The following is a 15,755-nucleotide window of genomic DNA, read 5'->3' as shown; positions in this document are numbered from 1 at the left end:
AAACTTTACGAATTGTTGGGCATTAAATCGATTCGCACCAGCGTCTATCACCCAAAAACGGATGGTCTGGTCGAGCGTTTTAATCGCACATTAAAAGCCATGATTCGTAAGTTCGTTCACGAGGACTCCAAAAATTGGGATAAATGGCTAGAGCCTCTGTTGTTCACTGTCCGCGAGGTCCCCCAAGCCTCCACAGGGTTTTCCCCCTTTGAACTGCTCTATGGACGTCAGCCTCGGGGGGTGCTGGATGTCCTTAGAGAGGTTTGGGAGGGCGGACCTTCCGCGAGTAAGAACGAAATTCAGTATGTCCTGGACCTGAGAACAAAACTCCACACTTTGGGGCGGCTGTCTATGGAGAATTTGTTACAGGCTCAGGACAAACAGAGACAGCAGTACAACAGAGGCGCTAGACTCCGTCAATTTTCACCGGGAGATAGTGTGCTTGTATTACTCCCTACGTCTAGCTCTAAATTACTCGCAAAGTGGCAAGGGCCCTTTGAGGTCACACGGCGAGTTGGAGATCTCAACTATGAGGTGATACGGTCAGATAGGGATGGGGCACGTCAAATTTACCACCTCAACCTGTTAAAGAAATGGTTTGAGGCCGAGTCAGTGATGCTAGCGACGGTAGTGAGTGGAGAGGAGGATCGGTCAGAGGCGGTCCAAAAACCTCAATCTCTCGCTCTGGCCTCTGGGGGAGACCACCTCTCACCCTCGCAGCTCACTGACGTACAACAGTTACAAGCAGAGTTTGCTGACGTGTTCTCACCCCTACCTGGCCGGACCGACCTCATTCAGTACCACGTTGAGACGGAGCCAGGGGTTGTGGTTCGCAGCCGGCCTTATTGCTTGCCTGAACACAAGAAAAAGGTGGTTCAGACAGAATTAGAGGCTATGTTAGACATGGGGGTAATAGAAGAGTCCAACAGTGACTGGGCGAGCCCGATAGTTTTAGTTCCTAAACCTGATGGCTCGGTCCGGTTCTGTGTGGATTATCGTAAAGTAAACGCGGTGTCGAAGTTTGATGCTTACCCAATGCCGAGGGTTGACGAGTTGCTTGATCGGCTAGGGACCGCTCGTTTTTATTCGACACTGGACCTAACAAAGGGATATTGGCAGATCCCCTTATCTCCTATGTCCAAAGAAAAGACCGCTTTCACCACTGCGTTTGGATTACACCAATTTGTCACCCTTCCTTTCGGCTTGTTCGGGGCTCCTGCGACCTTCCAGCGTCTGATGGACAGAATTCTCCGGCCGCATGCTGCATATGCCGCTTCCTATCTAGATGATATAATCTACAGTGCAGACTGGCAGCGTCATATGCAGCATTTGCAAGTCGCTGAGAAGGGCGGGGCTCACCGCCAACCAGAAGAAGTGTGCAATTGGGCAGGTGGTAGTAAAGTATCTGGGCTTCCACTTGGGTCATGGTCAGGTGCGTCCCCAAATTAACAAGACCGCAGCTGTTGCGACCTGTCCGAGACCCAAGACCAAAAAGGAGGTTAGACAGTTCCTGGGGCTAGCGGGATATTACAGGAGGTTTGTGCCTAACTATTCGGACCTCGCTAGCCTGCTGACTGATCTAACTAACCTGATCTAACTAAAAAGGAGGTACCAGATACGGTTCAGTGGACGGAGAGGTGCCAGCAGGCTTTTACTGCAGGCCGGATGGCTCCCCGGCCTGAGTTGGGCGGTGGGGGTATGTGGCGGAGGGGGCGTGGTTTTGCAAGGTCTGTAGCGGGAGAGAGAGAGCCAAGCCGAGTGGTGAGTAAGTAGGTCAAGTGCAGATGAGTAACACCTGTGTCTGATTGCAGTAATTGGCATGGAGAGACTGCATATAAGCTGCAGCGGGGAGAGAGTTGGGAGAGAGAGCTTTGGACTGGGACTTCGCGTGTTTGCCTGCCTGTGCAAACATGTGTGAAACAGAGTGATTTAACTGATGTTCTGCTGAGACTGATTACTGTGTTGATGCACCCACGAGCGCCCATTTTGTTTGTATTTAAAGTGTTTGAGAATAAAATCGCGAGTCCCAGTCACGCCGACCCCGCCTTCTTCCTTTCCTCACCCACACACTCAACGAACCTCATCACAAACGTGCTGCGTAACACACAAAAATTAACCTCATTGGTTCTTGCTGAAGCTCAAACGTGCTGCGTAACACACAAAAATTAACCTCATTGGTTCTTGCTGAAGCTCAAACGTGCTGCGTAACACACAAGAATGATCCTCATTGGTTCTTGCTGAAGCTCAAACGTGGTGCGTAACACACAAGAATGAACCTCATTGATTCTTGCTGAAGCTCAAACCTGCTGCGTAACACATGAGAATGAACCTCATTGGTTCTTGCTGAAGCTCAAACGTGGTGCGTAACACACAAGAATGAACCTCATTGATTCTTGCTGAAGCTCAAACCTGCTGCGTAACACATGAGAATGAACCTCATTGGTTCTTGCTGAAGCTCAAACGTGGTGCGTAACACACAAGAATGAACCTCATTGATTCTTGCTGAAGCTCAAACCTGCTGCGTAACACACAAAAATTAACCTCATTGGTTCTTGCTGAAGCTCAAACGTGCTGCGTAACACACAAAAATTAACCTCATTGGTTCTTGCTGAAGCTCAAACGTGCTGCGTAACACACAAGAATGAACCTCATTGGTTCTTGCTGAAGCTCAAACGTGGTGCGTAACACACAAGAATTAACCTCATTGATTCTTGCTGAAGCTCAAACCTGCTGCGTAACACACGAGAATGAACCTCATTGGTTCTTGCTGAAGCTCAAACGTGCTGCATAACCTCCGGAGCAGGTTATGTTCCAGGGTTAGTTTGCTTAAGAGGTATTCAGATGTTTTTTAAATATAATTAATATAGTTATTAATATAACCAAATTTGTTTCAATTATATAATATACAATGTTATATATTAATTCTAAAGAATTAGAATAAAAATTATTTAGAAAATAAGTTTAAATGTTAATTCTATTAAAATATATTTATTATTTTATTGTCATCTCAAACATTTATCTGCATTCAATTAATTAGCATCCAACAAACAATATAATTTTTTAAAGATTAAACGAAAAGATGATTGCATAACCACCAAATAGGTGGCGATGTGCACTAAGCAGGTTATGTAAAGCACCATTAAACAAAAGAAGAAGAGGAAGTAGCGTCTGTTTCCATGGTGAATCATCGATTCGTTGCTCTGTTGAGAATGGCTGCGTCTCAATCAGCTCCCTAGCTCAGTAGTCAGGGCACTGATCAGAGAGTCAGCCCATTGACTTATGTCCTGATCAGTGCCCTGACTATTGACTGATGCGCGAGTTGATGAATGTTTATATGTGAATAAAAGCCAAAATTCAATCTGTTCATCATATAAAGCGATTTTGTCTCAGAAAATTTTGACTAAACCGCTCAATTAATTTAGATTAGTTGTACGATCGCTTTTTGAAGCTTCAAAGTGGTAGTTGCGTGGACTGTCAATGTCAGAAAGCTCTCAGATTTCATCAAAAAGATCTTCATTTGTGTTCAGAAGATGAACAAAAGTCTTATGGGTTTGACAGCTTCTTAATTTTTTGGTGAACTATCCCTTTAACGATTTCTGTGACATTCAAGAATATGTAGAATACATATATTCTTATCCATTTGGCCTTCTTGGCACCAGACAAACTATCAGCTCATCCTTAGTTTAGAAGCTTAAAACAAGTTTCTTGTAAAGTCACATAAACCAACAATTGTGGACAGAAAAACAAACAAGCAAAATAATAGAAAAGATGACAAATTACAAACATGTCAAAACTTCAATTTTCTTGTCTCACGTTCAGAGAAAAAGGAATGGATTTATTGTTTTTTACACCATCACGCCATATTCAAAGTGAAGAATTGAATTCAAACAGAATTTTTTTTTGGCAGCTGCCCTCTCTTTGAATGGTTTGAAGGCGGAGGAGGTTGTCAAAATATCTTCACTAGCGTGTCCATCACAGCTTTGCCTCAGGTCCTCAGGGTAATTGATGTCTTCTTAAGAGTTTTAGCTGTAAACAATGTGAAGGAACCTCAAGGAAGTTTCGCCCAAGGGAGCTTCTCGTAGCTAATGATCACCGACACCACGATTTCACTTTGGAAGGTAAAGCGTGTCAATTTACATTCAAGAGGAACCAGAAACCGCCTCACATTACACAGATTGAGGTTACACGTAACTTAATTGAGGTACTGGGGAGATTCTAGGAATCTTATCGGAAACCAAGATTGAGCTTGCTCTCCTCTAATGAAGTTGGGAGTCTCTGACTTCCCAAAGCTAGAGTCAATGCACTTGATAACAAATAAGAGAATTAAGTGTTGGATGTTTCAATGCTTTAATGATGTAAAATTTACAATTTGGCCAAAAGAAGGTATATTAGAATGCAGCATAATAACAATATAGTAAAAAAATAATGCTTCCTATAGGCAGTTTTAGAACAGAGCCAGTGTCCTTTTAACATAGAAAAGGCGAATGTTTCTGAATATACTCTTAACTGAGGGCAAGTACTGCACAGCAGGATGGGTTATTATTTTAGGGGCCTCTGAAATTTCTGAGAAATCAGAAAGAAAAGAAACATCACTGAACATATGTCATGTATCAGGACAGGCAGCTGTTTAAAGGGTAATACTTTTTTTTTTTTGAATATGAAGTGTTTAAAAAAAACACTGCCTTTACTGACAGACGTGCAGCATTTCATAAAGAAGTCTAAAAATGGGGGGGGCTTATAGAATGGCGACACATCACTAGGCCCAGACTGAACTTGAGACCTTTTCCCCAATTTTCATGCAGTTTTGGAACGAAAACCTGCAGAAATCTGTGGTATTGATTTAAACATCCACTGGAACAAAAATACGATTTAAGTATTTGAATTGCATATAACATTTCCACTTATTTGGACTACACAGTTTTAACATAAAGTGATTAACTTAATGAGATGTATTGTCAGTCGTACACAAATCAGACGGGTGAGATTTCTGTAATCATACTAATAAACTGAATGCGTTTTAAATACAAATTAACCAGGTTTATGTATTTATCAATCAATCAATTTGTTTCAATCTCACAATTGAATATTGCTTGTTCCACAGCTAGCCATATTTTAACCATGTCCATACCTTTTAACTGAATAATTGCTATCACAATGAACAGATTTATGCTGATTCTAAGCAATTTAAATAAATGAATTTTGAAAATATGATAATTTTAATTAAATCATATAGATGATAAACTATGCAATGCTTTTTTTAAATTCAGGAATTTTACCCATTTCTTAACTGTTTCATATGACACATAGTCAGTGAGGCCAGTAACTAAGTAACGCGTTACTCTAATCTGACTACTTTTTTCCAGTAACGAGTAATCTAATGCGTTACTATTTCCAAACCAGTAATCAGATTAAAGTAGTGAGACATTTTCCTTAGTAAAAAAATAAAAAATATATTTTTGCTTTCTTCTTGCATCTCAGGAGGAGTATTTATATTAAGTGAATTCAAGAAAGACTGTCTTTATTAAATTTTTTATTAAAGGTTTTTTTTTTAAATTTCAACTTAAAATGTCAGGAGATACATTGTTGACGTTAAAATGCACTTCCAATAAAGTGAGTGTTGGCAAAAACGGTTGTCATTTCTATGTTGAGGCGGCAGTGGTGTTGTCTTTATTGTGTAACTAATAAAGTAACTTGTAATCTAACTTAGTTACTTTTAAAATCAAGTAATCTGTAAAGTAACTAAGTAACTTTTTAAAGGAGTAACCAGTAATCAGATTACTTTTTCAAAGTAACTGTGGCAACACTGCACACAGTAGTTAAGTATTTTTACTTTCTAAATTTTTCAAGTATATGCACTTTATCTGTGATTTTCTTTGGAAAACTTTTTCTCTACATTCCAAAGCATAATGTCGTACTTTTACTGCACTACATTTCATAAATAAAAGTTGTATTTTTATTTTTGACCTTTAATACTTAAAGGGATAGTTCACCCAAAAATCTAAATTAGCCCATGATTTCCTCACCCTCAAGTTGTCCGCGGTGTACATGACATTCTTCTTTCGAACGAATAAAATCGGAGTTATATTAAAAATGTTCTGGCTAATCCAACCATTATAATAGCAGTGATAGTTTGTTTTTGAAGTCCATAAAAAATGCATCTGTCCGTCAAATAACGTGCTCCACACGGCTCCGGGGTGTTAATAAAGGCCTTCTGAAGCGAATCGATGCGTTTGTGTAAGAAAAATATCCATATTTATAATGCATAATACATGCAAAATACCGGCGCGCTCATAGATATATACATAGATTCCTCATTAGTGCCTGCGCGGATCGGTCGAATGAGGCATCTACACTCTCAGAAAAAAAGGTACAGGGCTGTCACTGGGGCGGTACCCTAAGGTACAAAAGTGAAAAGGTACATCTTTGTACCTTACTCACCCCTGAAAGGTACATTTTAGTACCTCAAAAGGTACATATCAGTACTTTAAGAGTGCATATTAGTACCTTAAAGGTACATATTAATACCTTAAAGGTACATATTAGTACCTTTTTTGTTATGTACCTTAGGGTACCGCCCCAGTGACAGCAATGTACCTTTTTTTCTGACAGTGTACATATATATATATATCTTTGATCGCGCTAGTATTTTGAACTTATTCGCCGGAAGTTATGGCGCTGGGGAAACTAGATGACATTCGTCTGATAAGAGGTAAAAAAATAACAAATAATGTTGGGTTTCTCGCCACGAGCCGCAGGGTTTAATAAGGATTCGTATGTCTATGTGTTTTTACTCTCATTGCTCTCATTCTCTAAAATATCACCATTGACATTATACGACTATCACACTGCAACGGTTGGAGTTCAAAATCTTCATTTGTGTTCTACTGAAGAAACAAAGACACCTACATCTTGGATGCCCTGGGGGTAAGCAGATAAACATAAAAATGTTGTTTCTGGGTGAACTATCCCTTTAATTATTTTAAAACATGTAGTATTTTCTTACTTGTACTCAAGTAAAACTTTGAATTTCTTTCACTTGAGTAAAAGTAAGAAATTACTAATATAATTAAGTATTAAATAATATTCAATATGAAACGCAGTGCAGTAAAAAGTACAATATTATGCTTTGGAATGTTGTGAAGTAAAGCTTTTCCAAAGAAAAACATATAAAGTACAGACAATTGAAAAGCAGGGTAAAAATACTTCACTATTGTCTGCCTCTGCACAAACATGCATAACACTAAGTTTATTAGTCTATATTATGTGGACATTTTATATACATTTCAAATACCTACCTCTTAAATTTAGGGATAAATATTTTTCGAGTGGGTAAAATATATAAAACATCTATAAAACAGCTAATGGTACACACTCGTTGAAATGAAAATCAAATATTAGCCAGAATATTAAATAAATCAGCACACAAAGGATGGACATAAACCTAAAAAGCTTGATGGATATCTATCTCTCCGTCTGCAGTCTTTGACGTCACAGTTCAGGACAGTCACTAGTGAAGGGTGTTGGACTGTGTGTGTTCTTGTGGAGCCATTAGTCAGCGTTTTCATGACGTCAGTTTTCCACAGTGTTCAGACAGCAAGAATATCCTGCATCCAGTAGAGCAAACCGACAAACATGAATGGGAAAGCTAACGGCCTGGACACTCAAAGTTGCAGAACCTGATTTCACCAAGTGCGACATGTTCCTGGATCAACATCTTTGTTGATCCTGGAACAACATTCCAAACAACCAATCAGACTTGAGGGACACGTTTACAGTTCATGTCAAGTTTAGGCTTACAACCAGGGTTAGATGCTTCTACACCAGTGTTACTCACCTAACTTATGGGTAGGGTTCGCTTTAGAGGTAGTAGGGATATACATCTTCAAACCAGAATATTGTACCAGGATCCACAATATATGTCCACCCAGGAACATGTCTAACTCGCCAAAATCATGTGCCTCAGATTTCGCCGTCTAAAGTCAGTGGAATTATATCTAACCCGTTTTTTCCACTCTCTTTGGCCATCATACGAAACAATTCAAAAACACCTAAAAACAGCAGGGCAGACGCCATGTTTTTATTTGTCACTCAAAACTTGTAAATGGTTTTATTGCAAAACCCACTTTGAATATACAAAACCCAACAGGGCCTGACCTGATCCTGTCAGATATGAGTGTATTGCACGCAACATTAAATGAATATGTTGGTAGCGTTCCAAAACAAAAACTGGTTTTGATTACATAGCTGCAGGCCTGGAAGGTGGGGAATTAAACTTTTACTATCCATTTACAATCCTTCATAACTGTAAAAAAAACTTTTTTAGTCGAATTCATCTAAATCATTCTAATTAAATGTATTCACTGAACTTTAGATTAAGTCTAAAAATATCTTTTCAAATTAGAGTTAAATGAAAATTGTTAAATTGATTTATTTGCACGGTTTTAAATGGTGCAACATTGTGCTTCATCTCAAATACACTATATTGGCAAACATTTTGGGACACCTGCCTTTACATGCACATGAAATCCCATTCTTAATCCGTAAGGTTTAATATGGAGTTGGCCTACCCTTTGCAGCTATAACAGCTTCAACTCTTCTGGGAAGGCTTTCCACAAGGTTTAGGAGTGTGTTTATGGGAATTTTGACTAGAAGCGCATTTGTGAGGTCAGGCACTGATGTTGGATGAGAAGGACTGGCTCTCAGTCTCCGCTCTAATTTATCTCAAAGGTGTTCTATCGGGTTGAGGTCAGGACTCGGTGCAGGTCAGTCAAGTTCCTCCATACCAATCTCACTCATCCATGTCTTTATGGACCTTGCTTTGTGCACTGGTGTGCAGTCATGTTGGAACAGGAAGAGGCCATCCCCAAACTGTTCCCACAAAGTTGGGAGCATGAAATTGTCCAAAATGTCTTATGCTTAAGCATTAAAGGGTTAGTTCACCCAAAAATGAAATTTCTTCCATTAATGACTCACCCCAATGTTGTTCCACACCCGTAAGACCTCCGTTCATCCTCGGAACACAGTTTAAGATACTTTAGATTTATTCCTAGGGCTTTCAGTCCTTTGAATGTAAGTGTAAGCACACTTTGCTGTCCACGTCCAGAAAGGTAATGAAAACATCATCAAAGTAGTCCATATGTGACATCATTTGGTTAGTTAGACTCTTTTGAAGTGTTGACAATACATTTTGGTCCAAAAATAAGAAAAACTAAGACTTTATTAAGCATTGTCTTCTCTTCCGGTTTAGTTTGAATCCGCATTCACGCGCCACAGTGACGCTGCTGACGTAAGACGCTGGTATCTGCTATCGCACCAGATAACACGTCACAGCGTCTTACGTCAGCAGCGTCACTGTGGCGGGTGAACCAAAATGTATTGTCGACGCTTCAAAAGAGTCTAACTAACCAAATGATGTCACATATGGACTACTTTGATGATGTTTTCATTACCTTTCTGGACGTGGACAGCAAAGTGTGCTTACACTTACATTCAAAGGACTGAAAGCCCTAGGAATAAATCTAAAGTATCTTAAACTGTGTTCCGAGGATGAACGGAGGTCTTACGGGTGTGGAACAACATTGGGGTGAGTCATTAATGGAAGAAATTTCATTTTTGGGTGAACTAACCCTTTAAGAGTTCCTTTCAATGGAACTAAGGGGACAAGCCCCACCCCTGAAAAACAACTCCACACCATAATCCCCGCTCCACCAAACTTTACACTTGGCACAATGCAGTCAGGCAAGTACTGTTCTCCTGGCAACCGCCAAACCCAGACCTCATCAGATTGCCAGACAGAGAAGCGTGACTCGTTATTCTAAAGAACATGTCTCCACTGCTCTAGAGTCCAGTGGTGGCGTGCTTTACACCATTGCATCCAATGCTTTGCATTGCACTTGATGGTATGAGGCTTGGATGAGCTGCTCGGCTATGGAAACCCATTCCATTAAGCTCTTTACGCACTGTTCTTGAGCTAATTTGAAGGCCACACAAAGTTTAGAGGTCTGTAGCTATTGACTCTGAAGAAAGTTGGAGACTTCTGCACACCGTGCACCTCAGCATGCGCTGACCCCGCTCTGTGATTTTACGTAGCTTACAACTTCGTGGCCGAGTTGCTGTTGTTCCCAATTGCTTCAACTTTGTAATAATGCCACTAACAGTTGACCGTGGAATGTTTAGTAGTGAGGAAATTTCACGAATGGACTTATTGCACAGGTGGCAACCTATCACAGTACCACGCTTGAATTCACTGAGATCCTGAGAGCAACCCAAAAACTTGCATAAACTTACCTAATATTTCAAATAGAGTATCAAACATACTTAAATTACTACATGTGATAGTAAATATAATTGTAGTATAATTAAATACATTGTTTATAATTTAAATAGCAAACGGCCAAACAATCCAATGCTATACTATTAATTTATGAGGTTGATGCTGGGAAGAGTGCAAATAAATAAATAATATAGCCTATAAACAGCTTCTCGTTCAAGAAAAAATGTAAGACGGGACTTGATTTTGTCCATGGGGAATTGATTAGATGAATTTGGTTTGCTATTGGTGGATCTCCTCTTAGTGACAGGTTGCCCCGCCCTCACGCCAATAAACACATCATCAGAGATGAGCTGTAAGAGGGAGAGGAAGTTATTTTGATTAAATATTACTAGCGACATGAGTTGCATGGATTAAATAAATAATTTATAATTAATCATGCAATATTCCTTAAAAAACAATTGTCAATTTTGATTTCATGGTGACTTTCCTATATATTTTCATATAGATATACTTACCTTTTTTTCTTCTTTAAAAAAAAGAAAAAACAAGTGATTCCAATTATTTGAGAAAACTTTTCATGCTGTTACAAAACATCCGTAAAAACATGCAGGAATGTCAGTGAATGCAGCCAGATTTCACATGGCTGACCTCTGCAAAACATCTCAAGTTTCCTTACTAAACAGTTCTGAGGTGTCATCCGAGAATTCAGACCGTCTAATCAAAGAGCATCAAGATCCGCTGGAATGCAGAACATCTTAAAATTACTTCTGCATTAAACTGAGAGGCACGCAATGAACGTGATTTAACGGAGCTGCTGTTTACGCTTCTAGCCAGTCAAGTCATGTCATGCTTCACCCAGAAGGAGCATAACATTAACATTTTTGTCAGTGTACAGAAATGCAATTATATGATGAGCTGATACGGTCTCTCAGCGCGCTCACATGCACGTAGACGAAAACCATCTGCAAAAAGATTTGCTATCTTCAAGTCATGTCAGAACAATCATATACAAGGTGAGCACACATGAACATTAACCACATGGTTTACAACATACCACATTACATAACTGCCAGTTGGAAACATGGAGTAGGGGGCATGTCCATTATTCATGGCAGAAGCTCATTGACATCATAAGCAGTGTAGTTATTAGTAACTATTAACCATCTTGGTCGCTCTATTTCAATTGTCTACTTTAGACATTCTACTTACTATAAGTAACTTTGCAACTACATTCGCGTATTAGTAGACTACACTATATTCACAAAAGTATTGGGACACCCCTCCAAATAATTGAATTCAGGTGTTCCAATCACTTCTATGGCCCCATGTGTCATAAAATAAAGCACCTAGGCATGCAGATGCTTCTACAAACATTTGTGAAAGAATGAGACGCTCTCAAGAGCTCAGTGAATTCAAGTGTGGTACTGTGATAGATTCGTGTGGCCTTCAGATTAGCTCAAGAACAGTGCATAGAGAGCTTCATGGAATGGGTTTCCATGGCCGAGCAGCTGCATTCAAGCCTTGCATCACCAAGTGCACTGCAAAGCGTCGGATGCAGTAGTGTAAAGCACGCCACCACTGGACTCTAGAGCAGTGGAGACGTGTTCTCTGGAGTGACGAACGCTTCTCTGTCTGGTAATTTGATGGACGAGTCTGGGTTTTGCGGTGGCCAGGACAGCGGTACTTGCCTGACTGCATTGTGTATGTGTAAAGTTTGGTGGAGGGGGATTATGGTGTTGGGTTGTTTTTCAGGGGTTGGGCTTGGCCCCTTAGTTCCAGGGAAAGTGAAACCCAACTTTGTGGGAGCAGTTTGGGGATGACCCCTTCTTGTTCCAACATGACGGCGCACCAGTCCTGACCTCAACCCAATAGAACACCTTTGGGATGAATTAGAGCGGAGACTGCAAGCCAGGCTTTCTCGTCCAACATCAGTGCCTGACCTCACAAATGTGCTTCTAGAAGAATGGTCAAAAATTCCCATAAACACACTTCTAAACCCGAAAGCCTTCCCAGAAGAGTTGAAACCGTTATAGCTGCAACTCCATTTAAACCCTACGGATTAAGAATGCGATTTCATTAAATTTCATGTGCATGTAAAGGCAGATGTTCCAAAAAACACCTGCTAACACTCCTCCAACAAACATTCTACTGACTATTAGTAAGTTTGCAAGTAGCCTACATGTCAACACATTCTTCTAACCTAACAGTCTACTAATACTCTAATGAGTCTAATGAGACATCCAGTAGCAAAGTTAGCCTGCTTACTTAGTAGAATGTCTGTCTACTAATAATAATAGTACATAAATAATATTAAAATAATACTGATCATTTGCAGGGGTGGTAAAAGTACTCAAAAGTTATACTCGAGTAAAAGTATATATACCTAAATAAAAAATGACTCCAGTAAAAGTAGAAAGAACTCCATTTAAACATCACTTGAGTAAAAGTACAAAAGTATCTCATTTAAACGTACTCAAGTACCGAAAGTAAAAAGTAAATATTCAAATTAACTGTAAATATCAACACTTAAGCAGATCAATTGTTTTGGGAGTGATATGCAATGCTTTAATTGAACAAATTATAAGATTAGATACTGCAATTAAGAATTTGTTAGATTTGCAATCATAAGAGACAATGAAGTACCTTAACACAGTATAGGGGTTGAACTTAAAATAGACATGCTCCATAACATTAGCTGCATCAAACAGAAGATGTGCAAGATACTATTAACTCATTTAAAATTAATTCAAAAGCCACAACCACAATGACATATTACTTAACAATTAGTCATGTGCCTCAACAAGTAAAGTCATGACATAATGAAATCTTTGCAAATTGTTATCTAATGATTAATTTAAGAAGACAACTGGAAGTTGAAATGCATGGCTTTGACCCATTGTGATAATTATTATATTAACTAATCAATCTCTAAAGTTATGTTATTAGGGAATTAATACATTGTCATATTTAATTAATAGAAATTCATGTATTACTTAATCTATTAATCATATATAATGTTCATTAGTTGCTGATGCAGTGATCATTCATAAATGATTTAGTTCTTCATGAGGTATACATTAACTCTTGATTATCTGTGCATTAGTCAAGCATGAATTAATGCATATTAGTGCACCCCTTATTGTAAAGTGTTATCGATGTTTTCATAGTAAATAGTGTGCCGCGAAAGAAAAATAATTGGGAAACACTGAGCTAGCGTTAGTGTGGCAAACCTAGTCAGCTTTTCCAAGTCTATCCCCGACTGGATCATCCATGACCGATCGACAGCATGCAGGGAGATAACCAGCTTACTAGCTTGATTCTCTCCTGCACCCACGTTTTTTGTTGGTTTGGAAAGCAAGTGTAATAAATACTTGGAGCGGGCATGGGGAAATGTATTGGAGTAAAAAGTCAACTTTGTCTTTAATATTGTAGTGGAGTAAGAGTGAAAGTAGATGCAAATAAAACATACTCAAGTAAAGTACAGATCCCCGAGAAAAATACTTAAGTAAAGTAACAAAGTATTTTTACTTCATTACTTACCACCACTGATCATTTGTGATTTTGTGTTGTGTTTGTGAATTGCTACTGGCAATCCAGAATTCAGATAAAGCTGTTGAACTCATTTGTCACAACAAAATACAATTAATTCTCTGTGGCAGCATGAGATGAGATAAAATAGACAAAAATGTAAAATATAAAGCAAATGCACATCCTTCGCCCTTCATTCTGTTGAATTGGTGCTTCATGTGTTTGTTAAAGAGAAAAAGCAAGAAAGAAGTAGGACATTTCTCCACATAAAATCAAAATCATTTAAATGTGCTTCATAAAGTCGTAAGTAGGAACTTCGAGGAATCAACAAAAGCACCTGGGTTTATTACTGGATGCAAAAATCAAAACAAAGAAAAAACAACATTGTTTAGCAAATACTACGGCCCATTGAAAAGATGAGGGCAGAGCAGGTCCTCATGAGCGACCACAGAATCAAAAGGCCCTCACTATTCCTCTGTGGAGTTTGAATGTCCAAATGAATTCAGAAAGCATATTTAGCATCTGCTGGTGTTTATGAGTAATCCCTGTGGTCAAATCCCCTTCCTGTTCCCTGACCAACAACCTAAATAAGCAGGATAAGGAAGCATAAATTAACAGGCAGTAAGTCTCAATTTGCCCATTGATGTTTCCTGGAGCAGCAATAAAGTTGTATGCACACAGACCATATAATATATGGCACAAAGCACTATTTACCATAACTCTTCGATTGCTGAAAGTAGTTTTACATTATTGCTGAAATGAGCTTTTTGTACATAAAAAAGTCAACATGAAACCAACAGACAACACTAATGCTAACACTAAATTTTTCATCTAAACATCGAAATAAATCTAATTAATAAACTAAATTAACCATATAAACTAAATTACTGATCTAAAGCCCACACTGTCACTGTATGATAATTGAAATGAACTGATGACATCAGCGTTTTCTCCAGAATGGCTATACAGCTGAATAAAATTATGCTGCATTATTTTCCTGTTTAACAGTGTAAAGCTGCTTTGAAACAATCTACATTGTTAAAAGCGCTATATAAAATAAAGTTGACTTGACTAATGCAAATTAGCATTGATGGAGAGAAATCATTTTTCAGTATTGAATTTACACAATTTAGACCTGTTAAAGGGGTCATGAAAAGTTTTATGTTTCCTGTGGTGCACTTATATGTTAGTATGATTTTTAATTTAGAAATAAAAGGCATTCTTACCCTATTTTAGCGCTCTGCTCTGAACGTTTTAAGGGGAGTGTCTGCTGATTGGCTAACATCTTTGCATATGAAAAAGCTAAGTATTACATGTGGAAAACTTGTATCACGTTTTTACTATTACAGCTTTCAAGGTTAACAAATCATGAAAAGTGTTGATTATAGCTTTATATTTAGATTTATGGCATTGTATATAGATAGTGGCATGAAAGGTTGCAGTGATGAGCATTGTAGCCAATCACAGACATGTTGTGCGCATGAATGCTGCAATCTCGTCATTGCAACTCGATTTCTGCACACTAACGGATGCTTTAATCATAACTAACAGTGCAAACACGATGCAAATAAGAGATACATTTTTGGCGTGAGTCCAGAACAAACTTGCGCTTTGATTGACAGCTCCAGCGATTGCAAAGGGAGCATTCTTCGATCGCTTTCTAAACATAATTTAATCACAGTTTAATTAACCGCTCTTCTCTCCTTGTCATTTCACTAACACACCAGTGGGCGGGGCCAAAGTTGCGATGATGAAGTAGGCTTTGATTTTCTTCTATCTGTCATAGATAGGCACATTCCACAATGAGTCGTTCGCTGGGCTTGGTTTCAAAAAAGCTGTTTTTGGACTAACAAGGAAGTTTATAGTTCTGAAACTTACAGGATTTTATTATAGTATGATGACCTCTTATGTGTTTAAAGCTCAATGAAATTGATTACTCAGTTCATGACCCCTT

The sequence above is a fragment of the Gobio gobio genome, assembly GCF_949357685.1.
Source record: "Gobio gobio genome assembly, chromosome: 2".
Taxonomy (NCBI): Eukaryota; Metazoa; Chordata; class Actinopteri; order Cypriniformes; family Gobionidae; genus Gobio; species Gobio gobio.
The sequence above is the reverse complement of the archived record's forward strand: the minus strand, read 5'-3'. Positions refer to the sequence as shown.